This window comes from Lithobates pipiens, unplaced genomic scaffold (assembly GCF_037356315.1).
Source record: "Lithobates pipiens isolate NorthernLeopardFrog02 unplaced genomic scaffold, aLitPip1_a1.2 Scaffold_13, whole genome shotgun sequence".
NCBI classification, from domain to species: domain Eukaryota; kingdom Metazoa; phylum Chordata; class Amphibia; order Anura; family Ranidae; genus Lithobates; species Lithobates pipiens.
The window spans coordinates 550620401-550638592 of NW_027507718.1; the positions used below are offsets into that span (position 1 = coordinate 550620401).

General features: G+C 44.1%; 1 long non-coding RNA gene across 1 annotated transcript; it reads left to right on the forward strand.

The window, feature by feature from the left end:
- The first annotated feature begins 13511 nt into the window (after positions 1-13511).
- On the forward strand, positions 13512-14445 carry LOC143976259 (uncharacterized). Its single transcript, XR_013272577.1, has 3 exons — positions 13512-13576; positions 14023-14187; positions 14284-14445. It is a non-coding gene; the product is annotated as an uncharacterized LOC143976259 (long non-coding RNA).
- The last annotated feature ends 3747 nt before the right edge of the window (positions 14446-18192 follow it).

Genomic DNA, 18192 nt, shown 5'->3' on the forward strand with positions numbered 1-18192 from the left:
GAGATCATTAAACAAGCAAGGGGCAGACAGCAGATTCTTCTTGAAGGGACACCTATTCAAATCTACCAGGACCTCTCGGGCATTATGCTGCAGCATAGATGGGACCTGAAACCCCTGGTGGATACCCTAGGAGAGAAAGGCATCCCTTACAAATGGAAGTTCCCATTCTGCCTCTCAGCATCCACTCAAGGCCGCACGGCCCTCCTCAAAGTACCCGAAGACCTGCCTCACTTCTGCAGCACACTTGGTATCCCCATAGTGCATGTACCTAACTGGTATGCAGCATTCCGCTGCACAACATCAAGGAAAGACGAGGCACTAGAAGAACCCATGGACGCATACGACAACAGATACCATAGGAGACAGTCTTCCTCTGCCCTGAGAAACTATACCAACTTCCGCACTGGACACATAGATTCCAGCTCTACAGACTCACCTAGGTCCTGGAGAATGCGCAGGGACCATTAGCTCACATCAGATGCTAACCTGCCATTGATTCTTGTTTGCCTTGTTTGGCTCATCCTGGTCATTTTTTCCTTCTAACTTTTTATTTTGCTCCCTGACTTTAATTTAGCTTTTTGGAGTATAATTAGTTATGGGTTGATGTTCTTTAAGTTTTTACCCTTTGTCCACAAGCCCGGACCCCCCTCAGACACACTCTGCACTCTGTAACTGAGCGTCACTATCCCAGCAAAATAGTAAGGAATACCGCTTTGCTATACCTCTAGCTCTCTTAACTCTATGATGTCCAGTGTTTATCACACACTACAGAAATATGCTTAGCGACAAGACACTGTTAATGGAACTACGAATACCACAATACTTTGCGGCACAAGACCCAGCCTCACGCAGGAAGGATTATTATTATTATTATTATTATTATTATTATACAGGTTATATATAGTGGCAACAGTTCGCGCAGCGCTTAACAGTTTGGATAGCATGGAACGCTTCGCTCCCACCTCCTAAACCCCTGAGGCGCACCCCGCTCCGCTTCAACCTCTACCACAGCTTCACGGCTTCCTTGAGGTACACTCTGTGGCTCGCTCCTTACAGACAGGACATGCTCACTTCACCCGCCACTCAAGATTTGCCTAAGGAGACTGCCACCGACAGTGAAACCATGTTGGATTCAATATGAATTCATATTAATATTTCTGGGATCCATACATCGGCTCTCACTCCCAATAATCAGCTAAATTGAGTCTTACAGTATCATGGAGAAAAGGATGCCACCCCCCCAGGTTGGAATGCAGCCAGTTAAAATTATATTTTACATGAGACTAGAGGCTCCAATCTATCTATGAGAGCTACTCTGTATGACAATGCTGACTCTGATCTATCTATGAGATTTCCTGATTCAAGCAAGCTTCAAAGAGAACCTAACTGACAGATGATGAATGAGGTGAGGCGCAGGAGATCGAACCCAAGATTTGACCCCAGTCGGATTAATTGCAATTCCTGGACAGACACTGTCTCCTGGAGGCCAATTATGGCAAGATGGTCAGAAAATTAACCTGGTGGAGGAGACACCCCAGAGGGACATACACATTACCCACGTTCTATACTCCATTGATTCGATATGTTAAAAAGGTCTGTGGACAAACCATTCCACACCTCATCGGTTCTTCTCCATTGACACGCCCGCTACACATGCATCTACCTCACCCACTACAAACCCTCTCCCCCCTCCTTTCCCCATCCACACACCCATGACGGACGCATCACATACCCGAGCCCCATAAGGCAACAGGCAACCACAAGTTCAAATACCTAAACTATGCTCCATAAACATTGGGGGTCTCAATACCCCTGAAAAGAGGTCTAAACTTTTATACTCTTTACAACAATCAAAGACCCAAATTGCACTTATACAGGAGACGCACTTCTGAATGGATACCATTCCTAAATTGAAGAATAACTACTTCCCCATGGCCTATCATTCATCTAACACCGAGGCAAAATCTAAAGGTGTAACCATTCTCATTTCTAAACATTGCCCTATTCAAGCTGCTGAAGTTCAAAGGGATCCACATGGGAGATTCCTCTTTCTTAATCACTTCCAGACCGGCGCACGCCGATGTACGTAGTCAGAATGGCACGGGCAGGCAAATGGGCCTACCTGTACATCCCTTTAAATTTGCCGCCCTGCCATCGCGAGCGAGCTGCCGGCGGCGCGCTTGCGTGCCGGTCGGGACCCCCGTGAGTCCATTTGCGGGTCCTGCGGACTCGATTGCCGCGGGCATACCGGCGATCGTCTCACGGGGTGGCTGAACTGGGAGATGCCGTTGTAAACAGCATTTCCCCATTCTGCCTAGCAACAAGTGACGCTGATCTCTGCTCCATGTGATTGGAGCAGAGATCAGTGTTCATTAAAAGAAAGCCCAGCCCCTAACAGTTAGTAACACGCCCCTGGGAACACTTAACACCTACACTGCCACCCACTGGTTAACCCTTTCATTGCTAGTGTCATTTACACAGGAATCAGTGCATTTGTATAGCAGTGATTGCTGTGTAAATGACAATGGTCCCAAAAATGTGTCAAAAATGTCCGATGTGTCCGCCATAATGTCGCAGTCACAATAAAAATTGCTAATCGCCGCCATTACTAGTAAAAAAATAAAATAAAAAAATAATATATAAAAATGCCATAAAACTATCCCCTATTTTGTAAACGCTATAACTTTTGCACAAAGCAATCAATAATCGCTTATTGCGATTTTTTGCCAAAAATATGTAGAAGAATACGTATCGGCCTAAACTGAGGGAAAAAAATAATTTTTTTATACATTTTTGGGGGATATTTATTATAACAAAAAGTAAAAAATAATGTTTTTTTTTAATCAAAATTGTCCCTCTATTTTTGTTTATTGCGCAAAAATTTAAAACCGCAGGGGTGATCAAATACCACCAAAAGAAAGCTCTATTTCTGGGGAAAAAAAGCACGTCAATTTTGTTTGGGAGCCACGACCCCTGATCGCACAATTGTTAGTTAAAGCGACAGAGTGCCGAATCGCAGTGCTGAATCGCAAAAAGTGGTCTGGTCTTTGACCAGCAAAATGGTCCGGGCTGAAGTGGTTAAAGACACCCTGTATCAAAGACCCCTCACTATTGCCAACATCTACGCCCCCCAACTCAGAAATCTCTTTTTTCTGTACTACTCTCCAACTGCTTACCAGCTTCCAATCAGGTACCTTGATAGTTGGAGGATATTTTAATGTGGCGCTCACCCCCTCTATTGACACCTCAAACGGCACATCTTCCCTAACCTATAGGGACCTGCGGGCTATTAAACAACAACTTAGCAACCTACTGCTCCATGACACTTGGCCCACACTACATCCCAAAGTAAAGAACTTTACTTTCTGTTCTGCCCCCCACAACAAATATTCCAGACTAGATCACTTTTTTGTATCTCAGACAGACCTGACCTATCTCACTAAAGCCTCCATTGACCCCTCTGTACTTTCTGACCATAACACCATCTTTATGACTTTGCAACTCCCAACATCCCTCCCAATAGCACATATCTGGTGACTCGATAATTCTTTGCTGACTGACGCAGCCAATATACATTGGATAACCACATGCCTCTCCAACTTTTTCCCCGAAAACACTTCAGACGACATTTCACCTACAGTCACGTGGGCCTTACATAAGTGTATCATTCGGGGGGAACTGCTTTCTCTAGTGGCGCAACGTAATAAACTTAAGAAAACACGTATTACTGAACTGACTGCTCGTACCCGCAAGCTTGAACATACACATAAGGCATCTCTAGCTGCCTCCTCTTTGGCAGACTTGACCCAGGCAAGGGAAGAACTCCTGGAAACACTTCATAGTACACTGAAACTTAAGTTTGCGATGACGCAAAAGCTTTACTATGAATTTAGCAACAAAGCAGGTACATTTTTGACAAGGGCAATTTCTTTACATTATACAACCTCCCACCCACACGACAGACTGAAACCAACGTAGAATGCAAGAGAGCCATCCCTGACTTTTTAGCACTATACAGTCCAACCCCTCTTTCCTTAAATGAATCACTAGCACTAGATCTACCCCTCTCAACAGAAGAAATACTCACGGCACTAAAACAAATGAAAACAGGCAAGAGCACGGGTCCAGGCGGCTTATCGGTCAGCTACTATAAAACTTTCCTGACTATTCTCATCCCCCATCTTACCAGGGCTCTCAACAACCTTTCACCAGACTCCATTGCTCATAGGGACATCCTTGAAGCACACATCACACTTATCCCCAAGCAGGGCAAAGACCCCACATTAGTGTCCAGTTTCCACCCAATCTCACTACTGAATGTAGACCTAAAACTTTATGCCAAAGCATTGGCAAACTGCATTCTCCACTTCATTCCTGAACTCATTTCACTAGACCAGGTTGGTTTTGTCCCAGGCAGGGAAGCAAGGGACAACACCACCAAAACATCCACCATTGGCTATCCAAAACTGACACATAAAGTTTTTCTCTCCCTGGATGCAGAGAAGACGTTTGACAGGGTGGCCTGGGATTACATGGAGGCCACGTTATGAGCTATAGGCCTTCCATCCCGCTTCCTACACATGATCCTAGCCTTGTACCCCTCCCCGATGGCTAAAATCAGGATTAACGGTTGCTTGTTGAGCGCCTTCTCTGTGTCCAATGGAACCCGTCAGGGATGCCCTCTATCCCCACTAATATTTATCCTGACCATGGAACCCATGCTCCGAAGATTGAGAGATAACCCTGCCATCAAAGGCATAGAGATAAATCATAGGCAGTATAAAATAGCCGAGTATGCAGATGACATCCTGCTTTCTCTTACAGATCCCATCATAACTATTCCCAACCTTCTGGCAGACTTTTCATTATTCAAAACCCTATCCAACCTTCAAATCAATTTTGAGAAATCAAAAGCGCTGAATATTACTCTACCGACCGCAATTGTGACACAATGCAATCATAACTTTCCATTTGGGTGGGCCCATCATGAAATCTCTTATCTCGGAATCAAAATTCTGACTAAACTACATGAACTAGATGCCAGAATTTTTTTACCAATGCTCTTGTCCATCCAAGGTGATCTCCAGAAATGGCATCTGGGCTCCTTCTCTTGGCTGGGCAGGATCGCCATACTGAAAATAAATGTCTATCCCAGACTCCTCTACCTCTTCCAAGCAGTCCCAATTAGACTACTGATTTCTTTCTTTGTTACCTACAAACGTATATGTAGGAACTTTATCTGGGCCTCCAAGACCCCTCGAATAAGCTGGAACAGGATGGTGTTACCCAAACTAATAGGAGGTCTTGGCCTCCCAGACCTCCAAAAATATCACTGGGCTTGCCACCTATCCAAGATAGTGGACTGGTATGTACATCGCCTCACCAAAGAATGGACCACATTGGAAGACTCTTTCGTGAATCTCCCAATACCCAACTCCCCCTGGATTGACCACAAATCTGTTCCCAAAGATTACACACTACACCGCTCACTGGAGACACACTAACACTATCCAAACTAGTCTGCAAAATGCTTGACATCACATCCTCTCATGGTCCTATGACCCCATTGGAAAACAACCCTGAATTTCCCCCGGGCCTGTCACTACAAGACCCATCATGTGATGCATAAACCTCGCATGCTAGGGCACAACACTTTTTCCAAAAATGGGACACTCCTATCCTACCCCACACTTTCTGCTACAATACCCAAATTAAAAAATCCCCTTTTACAAATACCTACAATTGCGGCATTTTTCCAACACGACCAAGCCTACCTCGCTTTTGCATAGGGACTGCACACCATTTGAACTCTTATGCAACAGTACAGAACCCCAAGGCCACTTAATCTCCTCTATTTATGCCCTCCTATTCTCAAAGCATAAAGTTAAAGATAACAAAATAGTAAGACAATGGGAATCAGATCTATCTCTAGACCTCACCCCTACTGAATGGGAACGTATATTCACACTCATTCACAAGGGTTCAGTCAATGTCTCGACACAGGGAAACAGATATAAACTGTTCTTTGCTTTATATTTGGTGGGAATGCCCTCTTATCCAGCCATTCTGGTCTACTGCATCAAACCCCTGAACCCCTTGGTCCGTACAAAAAGTCTCTATCGATACACCTCATCAACGCAGCCAACCTTTGCATCCCAGTTCTATGGAGAAACTCTATCCCTCCCACGGTGGACGACTGGATCCGTCGGGTGGACAGAACGGCAGACATGGAAAAAGTCATCTGCCAAGCAAACGACAAACCAACCAAATTGAATGCCACATGGGCCTGCTGGTTACACTTAGGAAGTCCACAGCATTAACCACTTCACCTGCTCTCCACCCACCTCGACCATGAACTCACTGCACAGTTCTACGTTCCTAAACTTCATACTCCACACACCCTCTACCATCCCCCTCTCTCCTTCACCTCTCTTACCTTTCCGGAACCACCCCTTTGCCCCAAATGTGCCCACCTATCACTGCCATTGCTTTAAGAGGCTCCCTGTGGGCTTTACCCGCCACACACTCAACCACTTTCATATACAGGTACAGATAGACTACCAAACGGTCACTGGAAACCTCCTTCCTCCCCGTCCCAGATAATTAAACTTCTCAACGGGAATTGTTAATAGGACATACCATACCATCCAAGTTCTATATACTTGTATACTCTTCTTAGGCCCCCTCCCATTCACAGCAAGGTCCCTACAGGGGTAAATGGTACTTGGGAAGGCCACAGACGGTATATACATAACCTCCATTCACCCCCCCCCCCCCCAGATCTTCACAATTATCATACATCCCTGCGCTGAGCAATGCTAATCTTCTGGATTAGTAAGACCTTAAAGCACATTGTACTATGAACTCTTAAAACATGAAACCCCACGGTGCTTCTCAGCACTTATTTTCTCTCACAGGGGTCATTTACACTTCATTTTATACTTCTCTTCACTTTTGTCATTGACACATGTATTTTTCTTAAAGATATGTATGCTTATGACAATGTTATACACCTGCTTCTTTAATTCTCACAATGTTATATTGACATGTATGTTACAAACTTCCTGTTAACCTGTTAAAACTCAATAAAAAAAAATAAAAATAAAAAGATATCTACTCAAGAGATAAGACTTCAATTCTACAACTTTACAAAACTCTGGTTTGGCCACATCTGGAGTATGCCATCTAGTTCTAGTTCAAAGCCAATAAGTGGGCTGGAGGATCTTGGATATGAAGAAGGACTACAAACATTAAACCTATTCTCCCAGGAAAAGCATTTATGAAGAGATATGCAACCACTTGAAGAAGTTGAATGAGAAGCAGTTTAATCTTAAACTCTGTAAGGGGTTCTTTACTGTTAGATTGTTAAGAATGTGAAACTCCTTTCTATTTACTATATAACTAGAGTCAGACAACTCTGATATTAAATTATCTGAACAGCCAGAGAACTAGCATTCTCCAGGGAGAGTTCAGCAATGGCAGCCTCCATTAGGGAGACCAGTGACTGTCTGTTTGTTGATCTCCCCTAGCTATTTGTAACCCAAATGTGATGTGTAAAATGTCACTTTGGGGCCCTGCTTCCACTGGGAAGAAGCTAATGGAGTGTGATCTGCACTCCGTTCATTTAATAGAGGGCAGGGGAGACATCAGGGGTCTCATTAAAGGGAAACTGTCCCCAAAAAATTTCACATAGGTGTCCTTGTGATAAAAAATAAAGTGTAAGAAAATAAAGTCAAATCCATGCACTTAAACCCCTCAAAATACATATATATGAGTATCCTCCCACCCCCACATTCATGCACATACAAAAATAAACACAGATGGGAGGGGCACCTGCGCACTAAAGCGTAATTTTTTTCTGCACATGTTATTAACACACATGCTGGAGTGAGAACAATCATTTTAGACCTGTTATCAGTTATCTGGTATGAGTGGATCATGGGTGCAATGCAATGAAAAAAATCTATGTACAGGCATGGTTTGCCAATTGTATTAGTAACCTATGTATCCACATGAAAAACCCCGATGCATTTCGACCCTTGCGATTTCCGGTCTCTTCAGGGGGATTTATATTCTAGGGAAATGTCAAAATATCTAATTAAAGACTTTGGACAATATAAAAATGTATATAGGTTGTAATGTTCGGGGGACCAGGTAGACCGCAGGACACAGGCTTTTCATACAACAAAGGGGTTTATTAACTTAAATAGCTTTACAGCAGCCAAAAACAAAAGGAAAAAGATTTGTAGTCTCACCGACTTGCAAAGTCCAGAACAGCTGTCCTTATCAGAAACAGAGCTTGGTCTTGATGGCAGGTAGCTTCTCCTACCAGGAGCCTTCCAAACAGGACACTGCTGTCCACTTCATTTGCTGCAACCCAAAACAAACGCCAAACACCATCCACCATGTGTTCTCCACTCCTCCACACCCATCTACAACTTCCTGCCTTGCCTTTTAAAGACACTTCCTCTAACAGGTGGGTTAATCAATTTTCATTCCCTAAAGAGAGCACAACCCAAACAGAGGGGAAATATAGCGTCCTTCCAGGACCCAGCCACGGCGTCCATTACATATCCCCCCCCTGTGCCCCAACGCCAAGGAGGTGGAGGCAACAGTGGAGCTCAAACAATGGACTCGGGAGAGGGCATCTGCGTTTTGATGCAGTCTCCCGGGCCTATGCTCCACTACAAACTTAAATTCCTGGAGTGCCAGGAACCACCGGGTAACCCTGGCATTAGTCCCTTTTCCCTGTCTCAGCCATGTTAAAGGGGCATGGTCAGAAATCAACCTAAACTTCCTCCCCAAAAGGTAATATCTGAGGGATTCCAGAGCCCACTTAATGGCCAGACACTCTCGTTCAATTATGGCATAGTTTTTCTCCGCTGGTGTTAACTTCCTGCTGAGGAAGACTATCGGGTGTTCCTCGCCATGAATAACCTGTGACAACACCGCTCCCAATCCTACATCGGAAGCATCAGTCTGGACAATAAATTCTTTTGAAAAATTGGGTGCTACAAGGACAGGGTGTTGGCACAGCGCCGACTTGAGCTCCAAAAAAGCCTTCTCAGCGTCTGCATTCCACTCCACCATGACCGATTTCCGACCCTTAGTCAGATCGGTCAACGGAGCCGCCAACGTGGCAAAGTTGGGTACAAACCTCCTGTAGTATCCCACCATGCCCAGGAATGCACGTACCTGCTTTTTTGTGAGGGGGCGGGGCCAATTCTGTATAGCCTCTATCTTGTTGACCTGAGGTTTCACTACCCCTCTACCCACGATATAACCCAGGTATTTCACCTCCTCCATTCCCAAAGCACATTTTTCAGGGTTTATTGTAAACCCCTCCTTCCAAAGAGAGTCCAGCACTGCCTGCACTTTGGGCAAATGTGATTCCCAGTCTTTGCTAAAAATGACTATATCGTCCAAGTATACTGAGGCATACTTCCGGTGAGGTCGTAAAATCCTATCCATTGCTCTCTGGAAAGTGGCTGGAGCAGTTTGCAATCCAAAAGGCATCCTTTTGTACTGAAAACTCCCCTCTGGGGTAGAAAAAGCAGTTTTCTCTCTAGCAGCCTTAGTCAACGGTATTTGCCAATACCCCTTGGTAAGGTCTAACGTAGTGATATACCTGGCTGGACCTAGTCTCTCGATAAGCTCATCTACCCGGGGCATAGGGTAGGCATCAAACCGGGAAACTTCATTAAGTTTCCGGAAATCATTGCAGAATCGCAGAGTCCCGTTGGGCTTCGGTACCAACACAATCGGGCTCGACCACTCACTCTGCGATTCCTCAATAATCCCTAGGTCTAACATCTTTTTTACTTCCTCTGAAACGGCCTTCCTTTGAGCCTCTGGGATGCGGTAGGGCCGGACAAAAACTTTGACTCCTGGTTCTGTGACAATATCATGCTCTACGACACTAGTGAGCCCGGGCAAGTCTGAAAATTTTTCTTTATTTCTCTGCAAGAACTCCTTTGCCTGCTGACTTTGGGTTTTAGACAGGGTATTTGCTATTTGGACACTCTCCACCCCAACCCGAGGCTCAAGTTTTGTACTAGCCAGGGAGGTCGCTGGTTCCCTGTCTGTCCAGGGCTTTAACAAGTTTACATGATATATCTGATAGGGTTTCCTCTTGCCTGGCTGGTGAACTCTATAATTTACCTCTCCCATTTTTTCTACAACCTCGAAAGGGCCTTGCCATCTGGCCAAGATTTTACTTTCCACAGTGGGAATCAACACTGCTACTCGATCCCCCACTTGAAAGTTCCTAATTTTGGCTGCCCTATTATAGACCTGTCGTTGAGCCTCCTGGGCTTTTTGTAAGTGTTCCTTAACTAGCGGCATCACAGTTCGGATCCTCTCCTGCATTTGAGAGACATATTCAAGAACACTTTTATGCTGGATTGGTTCACTTTCCCATTCTTCTTTAACAAAGTCCAGTAGTCCGCGAGGTCTCCGCCCATATACCAATTCAAAGGGCGAAAACCCAGTGGAGGCCTGGGGCACTTCTCGGATAGCGAACAGGAGAGCTGGTAACAGGTAGTCCCAGTCTTTCCCATCCCTTTGTACCACTCTCTTGAGCATAGACTTAAGGGTCTTATTAAAACGTTCTACCAATCCATCTGTTTGGGGATGGTAGACCGATGTGCGCAGCTGTTTAATCCGGAACAGTTTGCATACATCAGCCATAACCTTCGACATAAACGGGGTGCCCTGGTCTGTGAGTATTTCCTTGGGAAAACCTGTCCGTGTAAACAACTGGAATAACTCTCGTGCAATAGCCTTAGAGGAGGTATTCCGCAGGGGTAGCGCCTCAGGATATCGAGTGGCATAGTCAAGGATCACTAGTATGTAAGAATGACCTCGAGCCGACTTTACCAAGGGACCCACTATATCCATGGCTATCCTCTCGAATGGGACCTCAATTATGGGTAGAGGGACCAACGGGCTCCGGAAATGGGTCGCCGGAGCGGTCAACTGACAGGTGGGACAAGAGGTACAGTATCTCCTTACCTCTGCTTTCAAGCCTGGCCAGTAAAACCGGTCGGCGATCCGTGCCTCCGTCTTTTCAACTCCCAGGTGTCCCCCTAACACATCATCATGGGCCAGGTCCAGGACCTTGCGTCTATATTGTTGGGGTACCAATAATTGTTCTACCACATTTTCTTTCACTTTAGTAACCCGATAAAGCAATTCATTACGTATTGAAAAATGTGGCCACCGCTCATTAGCACCTGGCTCTTGGGGCTCCCCATTTATTACTACAACCTGTTCCCGTGCCCTGGCCAAAGTGGGGTCCTGCATCTGGGCAGTACCAAATGCCCCCTGGGGAACACCCAAATCTGGCAAGTCAGGGGTAGAGGCCATTTCCTCATCATCTTTCCCCAGCATTACCTGAAGCGGGGAAGGTTCCCCCCCCTCAGTATTCAGGTAGGTCTGAGAACCCCACATATTGACATCTTTAACAGAATCAGCACTATTTTCATCATTATTAACCAAAGTCTTGGCGTTTTTATCAACTGGGTCCATATTATGAACATGTGGCATCTCAGGGTTATTACCCTCTACAACAGGAACAGAGGGACTAGTTTCTTCCCAGTCTCTGGACCTTTCAGATAGTTCTCCTTGTCTCCAAAGTTTTGCAAATAATGGACAGTCTCGTCCTATGATAACGTCATGTACCAAGTTCTTTACCACCCCCACCTCTTGAGTACCAGTGCCACATGCTGTGGAGATGGACACCGAGATGAGAGGGTACTCTCTAGTGTCCCCATGAATGCACACAACCCGCAAAATTTTGCTTACCGGACCGATCTTCCCAATTACTCTAGGGTGAACCAGGGTTACCATGCTTCCAGAGTCCAGCAAGGCCCATGCAGGGTGGTGGTTCACTTGGACTTCACACTCAAAATTCCTCTCTCCAAGGTCAAGATGTGTTGTACACGATTTATGGGCATAAAAAGACCCCCTCCGAAGAACCCCGCATTCCATGGGTTCTTCCTGCAATGGGCAGTGGGCCCGGGTATGGCCCCAGGCATGACATCGCCAACATTGTACATCCCCTCCTCTCCGATCAGGAACAGGTCGCTGAGGGGGTAACGGGTGTGACTCTTGGCCTTCCGGGGGGTTGGTTCCAGGGCTCCTGGGGACATCCGTTCGAAGGGCGGCAGTTGATCGGAAGGGCCGTGGCAGACTGGGCCCTTGACGCTTGGTGGGGCCAAGCCGATCCTCCACCACCGTATATCGTTCCACCATCTCAACAAGGCCGTTCGCGGTTTTGGGGTCTCCATGACTGACCCACCGTTGAAGGTCATCTGGCAGTGACCTTAAGTACCGGTCCAGCACGATCCGCTCCACAATTTGGGGGCCAGACAACACTTCGGGCTGCAGCCATTTTTTTACTAGTTGCACCAGGTCATGCATTTGAGATCGCGGTGGCCGGTTTGGACGATACTTCCATTGGTGCACTCGTTGGGCCCGAACGGCCGTAGTCACCCCCAACCGAGCCAGTATTTCTGTCTTTAGTTTTTGATAATTTTTAGCATCTTCTGGTGGTAGGTCAAAATAGGCTTTTTGAGAATCTCCGGTGAGGAAAGGAGCAATTAAGCCGGCCCACTGGTCCTGGGGCCACCCTTCTCTCTCTGCCGTCCTCTCAAATGTTGCCAGAAACGCCTCTACGTCATCACTCGGGGACAACTTCTGCAAGAAATGGCTTGCCCTTATGGTCACCTGGTGGCCAGGGGCAACGGCCACTTGTTCACGGCCCTGAGAAAGCTGCTGCACTGCTTCTTTTAAGGCCGCCATCTGATCCTGCATAACCCCTTGTTGGGTCGCTTGCTGGGCTGCTAACTGGGCCACCAACAGGCGAGTATTTTCTTGCTGCAAAGCCAGTGCCTCGTTGTGCTGCGTTGCTAAGCGCTGATTAGCTTCCTCATGGCGGGTCTGCGATTGTATATTCGCCAAGGACAGCTGTTTAATTAGCTCCTCCATGGTTTCAGCTTTCCGCAGTTGTGCAGCTTTAACCCAGGACATAAATTCACTGTACTGTCCCTTTAAATGTCAGTTCAAATCCACAAAAAAAAAAAATAGCAAGAAAAAATGCCTGTTACTTTGTCCTGCCCGCATTCGAGCACCACTTGTAATGTTCGGGGGACCAGGTAGACCGCAGGACACAGGCTTTTCATACAACAAAGGGGTTTATTAACTTAAATAGCTTTACAGCAGCCAAAAACAAAAGGAAAAAGATTTGTAGTCTCACCGACTTGCAAAGTCCAGAACAGCTGTCCTTATCAGAAACAGAGCTTGGTCTTGATGGCAGGTAGCTTCTCCTACCAGGAGCCTTCCAAACAGGACACTGCTGTCCACTTCATTTGCTGCAACCCAAAACAAACGCCAAACACCATCCACCATGTGTTCTCCACTCCTCCACACCCATCTACAACTTCCTGCCTTGCCTTTTAAAGACACTTCCTCTAACAGGTGGGTTAATCAATTTTCATTCCCTAAAGAGAGCACAACCCAAACAGAGGGGAAATATAGCGTCCTTCCAGGACCCAGCCACGGCGTCCATTACAAGGTATAGTATTTCAAATTAAGCAAAATGATTTCTCCATGCATATAGAGATATAGTTACCAATGGGTGTATGAGGACATGAGGACGTGTCACATGAACCGGCATTGCAGGATTATAGCCATCCAGTGATCCCATCGCTGCCACATGTATATAAAAGTAGATATATGTAGATAAACATATATGTTTGTAGCTTATACGCTTTATGGACTAATGAGGTTCCTAGGGATACATCACTATCCACACAATTGTAGTTCACCTCTTTTCCCCCCCTTTCCTTGTCCACTTTGTCACCTGGTAGTACCCCTCTGTTGTCCTAGGTTTCTAATCATCTTCATGGCCCTACAACCTTTGGCTCAGGCCTTTCATTCATGCATACATATCTTTATACCAATATCTATTGATTTTACTCTACTACTTTAGATGCCTGACAAACATACTTCTGTTCACAGCCTATACTTTTTATTGACCAATGAGGACCCTAGGGATACATCACTACACCTTTGTCATGCCTGCTCTCCGTTTGGCCCTGGATGGGGTCCCATTTGATCCTGCCCCCTCAGCTCCCTGGGGAGGCATCTGCTGCCGCACACCTGGAGCCATGGCCAAGCTCAATGGTAAGTATGGGGGGGGGCTAAAACCCCTCCTACCCTGTGCTTTTATAACTAATACTGTGCTATATTGCCAAACATATATATTTTTGTTCATCCTAGGTACATTGTTACACACATCCACCCCTGAAGAGCGAGCTGGATCTCACAAAACTAGTCGGGTAGTATGATGCCCGTGTACCATGTACTACTTCTACATTTATGTACCAATACTCCTTGTTTATATATTTTTTAATTGCCAACCGTTGATGTTATTTATCCATGTAAACATTTGTACTTGAATAAACCATATACTATATTTACTACTGTTATGTTTACTGGCGGAAACAGTGCCCACTTCATTTAAAGTCCCAGGGCGAATCCTTTGTTGTTTCATGTATATAGAAGGGGAGTATATAGAAGTGCTTGGCAGCTGTAGGCTTATTACTTGGTAATTAATGGATTCATATTGTAAAATAATTAAACTAGTTATACATAGCATGGCGTAGTTTATTCATTAGTTATATTAATTATAAGAGGGATTAGCCGACAGTGAAAAAAGGTGGGTGAGGGATAGGGTGTGGAGATGTGATGGGTGAAGTGAAAATGCATAATGTGAGGTACACTGATGACGGGGCAAGAGGGGTGTGAAAGTGAAAACAAAACAAAACCAAACCAAACTACTGAAAAAGAAAACTGAAACAACAAAATTGGAAGTGTGAAGAGGATAATGCATGCGTGTATGTGTGTGAGAAAAAAAGAAAAGAAAAAGGTGGACAATTGAATAAGATGGTGAGAGTGAGATGGATCAAGGTGCCAGACATGAGTGATATGACACTGAATGCTGTCTGCATAAAGTGAGGAAGTAGGATTATGATTATATTACTAAAGAATAATATTGAGTGGGTAAAGTAGTAATGTTAGTAAATGAATGGGTGTCGCTTAAGTACAAGGATTACCCAGTCATAATCATTCCAAAAGCTGCACTTACCAAGCACTCCATCAGTCTTGTATTAGTGTATGACAGCACTACCAGGGAACACCTCAGGATCTCCTGGGAGCTGTGGAGTTTTAAAGTATCTGCATGATTTGTCCATTGTCTGCAGGTGTAGGACCCCACCCAATCCACCCTCTCACAGGTCTACAACACCAAAAGGGCATCGTCCGCATGGTCCCCTTGGCGTTCCGGAAGGCATAAGCCCTGGCCTAAGCCATCGCCTCCGACGCAAAAGCTCCACGTCACTGACAGTCCGGTGGTGATCATGGAATGCCGCCGGCACGGAGAAAGCCCCCCACAGCGGCCCAAAAAGGAATCAACTGTAGGAAAACAAACATTGGGGAGAATCGCAGATAACATCTGCGTCTCCCCACTGTGCCGGGAAGCGAGGCGGAAAAGAGGCACCCCCCCCCCCCCAGTGACACGGGGCTGAACAGAGCGGTTTGCACCAAAGGGATGGAAAAAAATAGAACACTGCAATGCATGCAAAGTAGTACAAATAAAATGATTTACAGATGATCATATGTTAATATAGGTATATTGTCGGCTAATCCCTCTTATAATTAATATAACTAATGAAGAAACTACGCCATGCTATACATAACTAGTTTAATTATTTTACAATATGAATTCATTAATTACCAAGAAATAAGCCTATAACTGCCAAACACTTCTATATACTCCCCTAATATTATTTAATGATGACTTACAAAAAGTTTTTTTGCATGTCCATCTGCAGGTGTTTTAGCCCCCATCCTCCTCTCTGGGTCCCAAAACGTGGCCCCCTGTAAGCTCAGTGGACTATGCACCCACCCAGAGGGCGCGGGGGGAACATGTGGCAGCGATGGGATCACTGGATGGCTATAATCCTGCAATGCCGGTTCATGCGACATGTCCTCATGTCCTCATACACCCATTGGTAACTATATCTCTATATGCATGGAGACATAATTTTGCTTAATTTGAAATACTATACCTATATATATTTTTATATTGTTCAAAGTCTTTAATAAGATATTTTGACATTTCCCTAGAATATAAATCCCCCTGAAGAGACCGGAAATGAATGAATGAATGAATGAATGAAATACTTATATAGCGCACAATGCGAACTGAATCGCCTCTAGGGTCGAAAGGGTCTGAATCGCAAGGGTCGAAAAGCATCAGGGTTTTTCATGTGGATACATATGTTACTAATACAATTGGCAAACCATGCTTGTACATAGAGTTAATTTTGCTATGAGTGATGTTCCATGTTTGTATTTGTTGCACTACCTATATGGATGATGTATTATTGTTCATTTGGAATTACCATTGTCCGTTAAATAAATTATTTTTTACATCAACTATTTTCACACCAACTCTCTGCTGCTAAAAAAAAAAACCCTGGGGAAATTTCCTGTGTTTTGTTGTATACTTATGGGTTATGCAGCTTTGGGGGCTCCCTTATTGTGTTATTTTTCCTTTTTACTGTATATTGTTTAGGGTTTTTTTTTTTATAATCTTCAGGCCTAAAATTATTTTTTTAACATGGGTGCAAAAAAAAAAAAAAAAAACAGCTCCAGAAGTGAAAGGGTTAAACATCTATAAACTAAACATGAACCTAAACTGGGTGTAATTTTTGTCTGGGCACATTGTGTTCCAGTACTGAACTGACCGAGTATAAAAAGATACGAGGAAACTTTCATTGGACGCTCTCACCTTATACTTTAGTGTGTGTGGATTTATTTCAGATTTTTTATTATTTATTTTAAAAGATAAATCCATGTCATGTAATGCTTGAGCCAAAATGTAGACTGAGATATACACTCTACTGGATGTTTTCTCATCAGGATAATATAAACCAAGTGGACGTGTCCCCAAACTGTAGTTCCTAAGAGGTAATCCAGTTGTGAATGGTATAAGGAAATTTTTAATTTGATTTTTTGAAAAGCATCTATGTTCAGTTATGAGAATATCCTCTATCAAGGGGTCATTTGGGCGGCTGGATGGATAAATACTGCGAAAATATTCCAGCAATCCCTTTGTGTAGAGAAGGGGGAACGTAATCACTAAGCTGCAGTTACTGATACCAAAAAACACTTCACTCATTGACCAAGAATCTGGTAGAATAAATGTTTTCTCCGTGTAATAAGGGACATTATTAAACAAAAACTTGTAATAAGTCAGACTAACTGAGCCACAAATAATAAGAACTTCCGTAGTTGAGGTCAGCAGCTCTGGAGGAATTTTATTATAATTCTTTACAGACACCAGAATCTTGAATTCAATACAAATTCCATGATTAGATAAATGTTTGCTGAGTTGTCGGATCTCCCTCTCTCCGTATTCATCATCAGATGTGAGGATCCCGACCCAGTTCCACTTCAACCTTTCCAGTAACTTTGCTATGGCCACATATTGCATCTTATCATCTGGGACTGTCCGGAAAAAGTTTGGATACATCTTTCTATCACTCAGTAAAGTATCTCTGGCTCCATAACTAATCTAGAAAGAAATAAAACAGTCTGTATAAATATGTATAGAGGAAGAAGATTTGAAGGGCTGCACACCCATACGATGCAAATCAAAGCTTATTTATTGAGAAAATCATCAATAAAAACAGACACAAAAAGCATATTCTTAAACACACAAACGGCCTTCATGAAACACTCAGCACTATGGTGCCTTGATGTACCCCTTATTGCTGGATGCAACTGCAATCTTATGCAGGTAAATAAATAATTTAAAAAAATGTTTTATGATATAAAAGCAGCCACTTAAAAGTTCATACAATATATACACATGAAAAAAAAACAATCCTTCAACAAGTCTCTAGATATTTGTATTCAAAGCAATGCCCAATAAGATAAGATAAGATAAGATAAGATCAGATAAGATTTATTGTCATTGTAGAAACAAATCACAATGAAATTACATTTCTTCTCCACACATTATTCATACATCTAAATTTTCAACCATGCGTTTACCACATAGGATTTTATTATACCAAAATGTGTATAATACATTTATATATATGTATAAAAAAGTGTCCC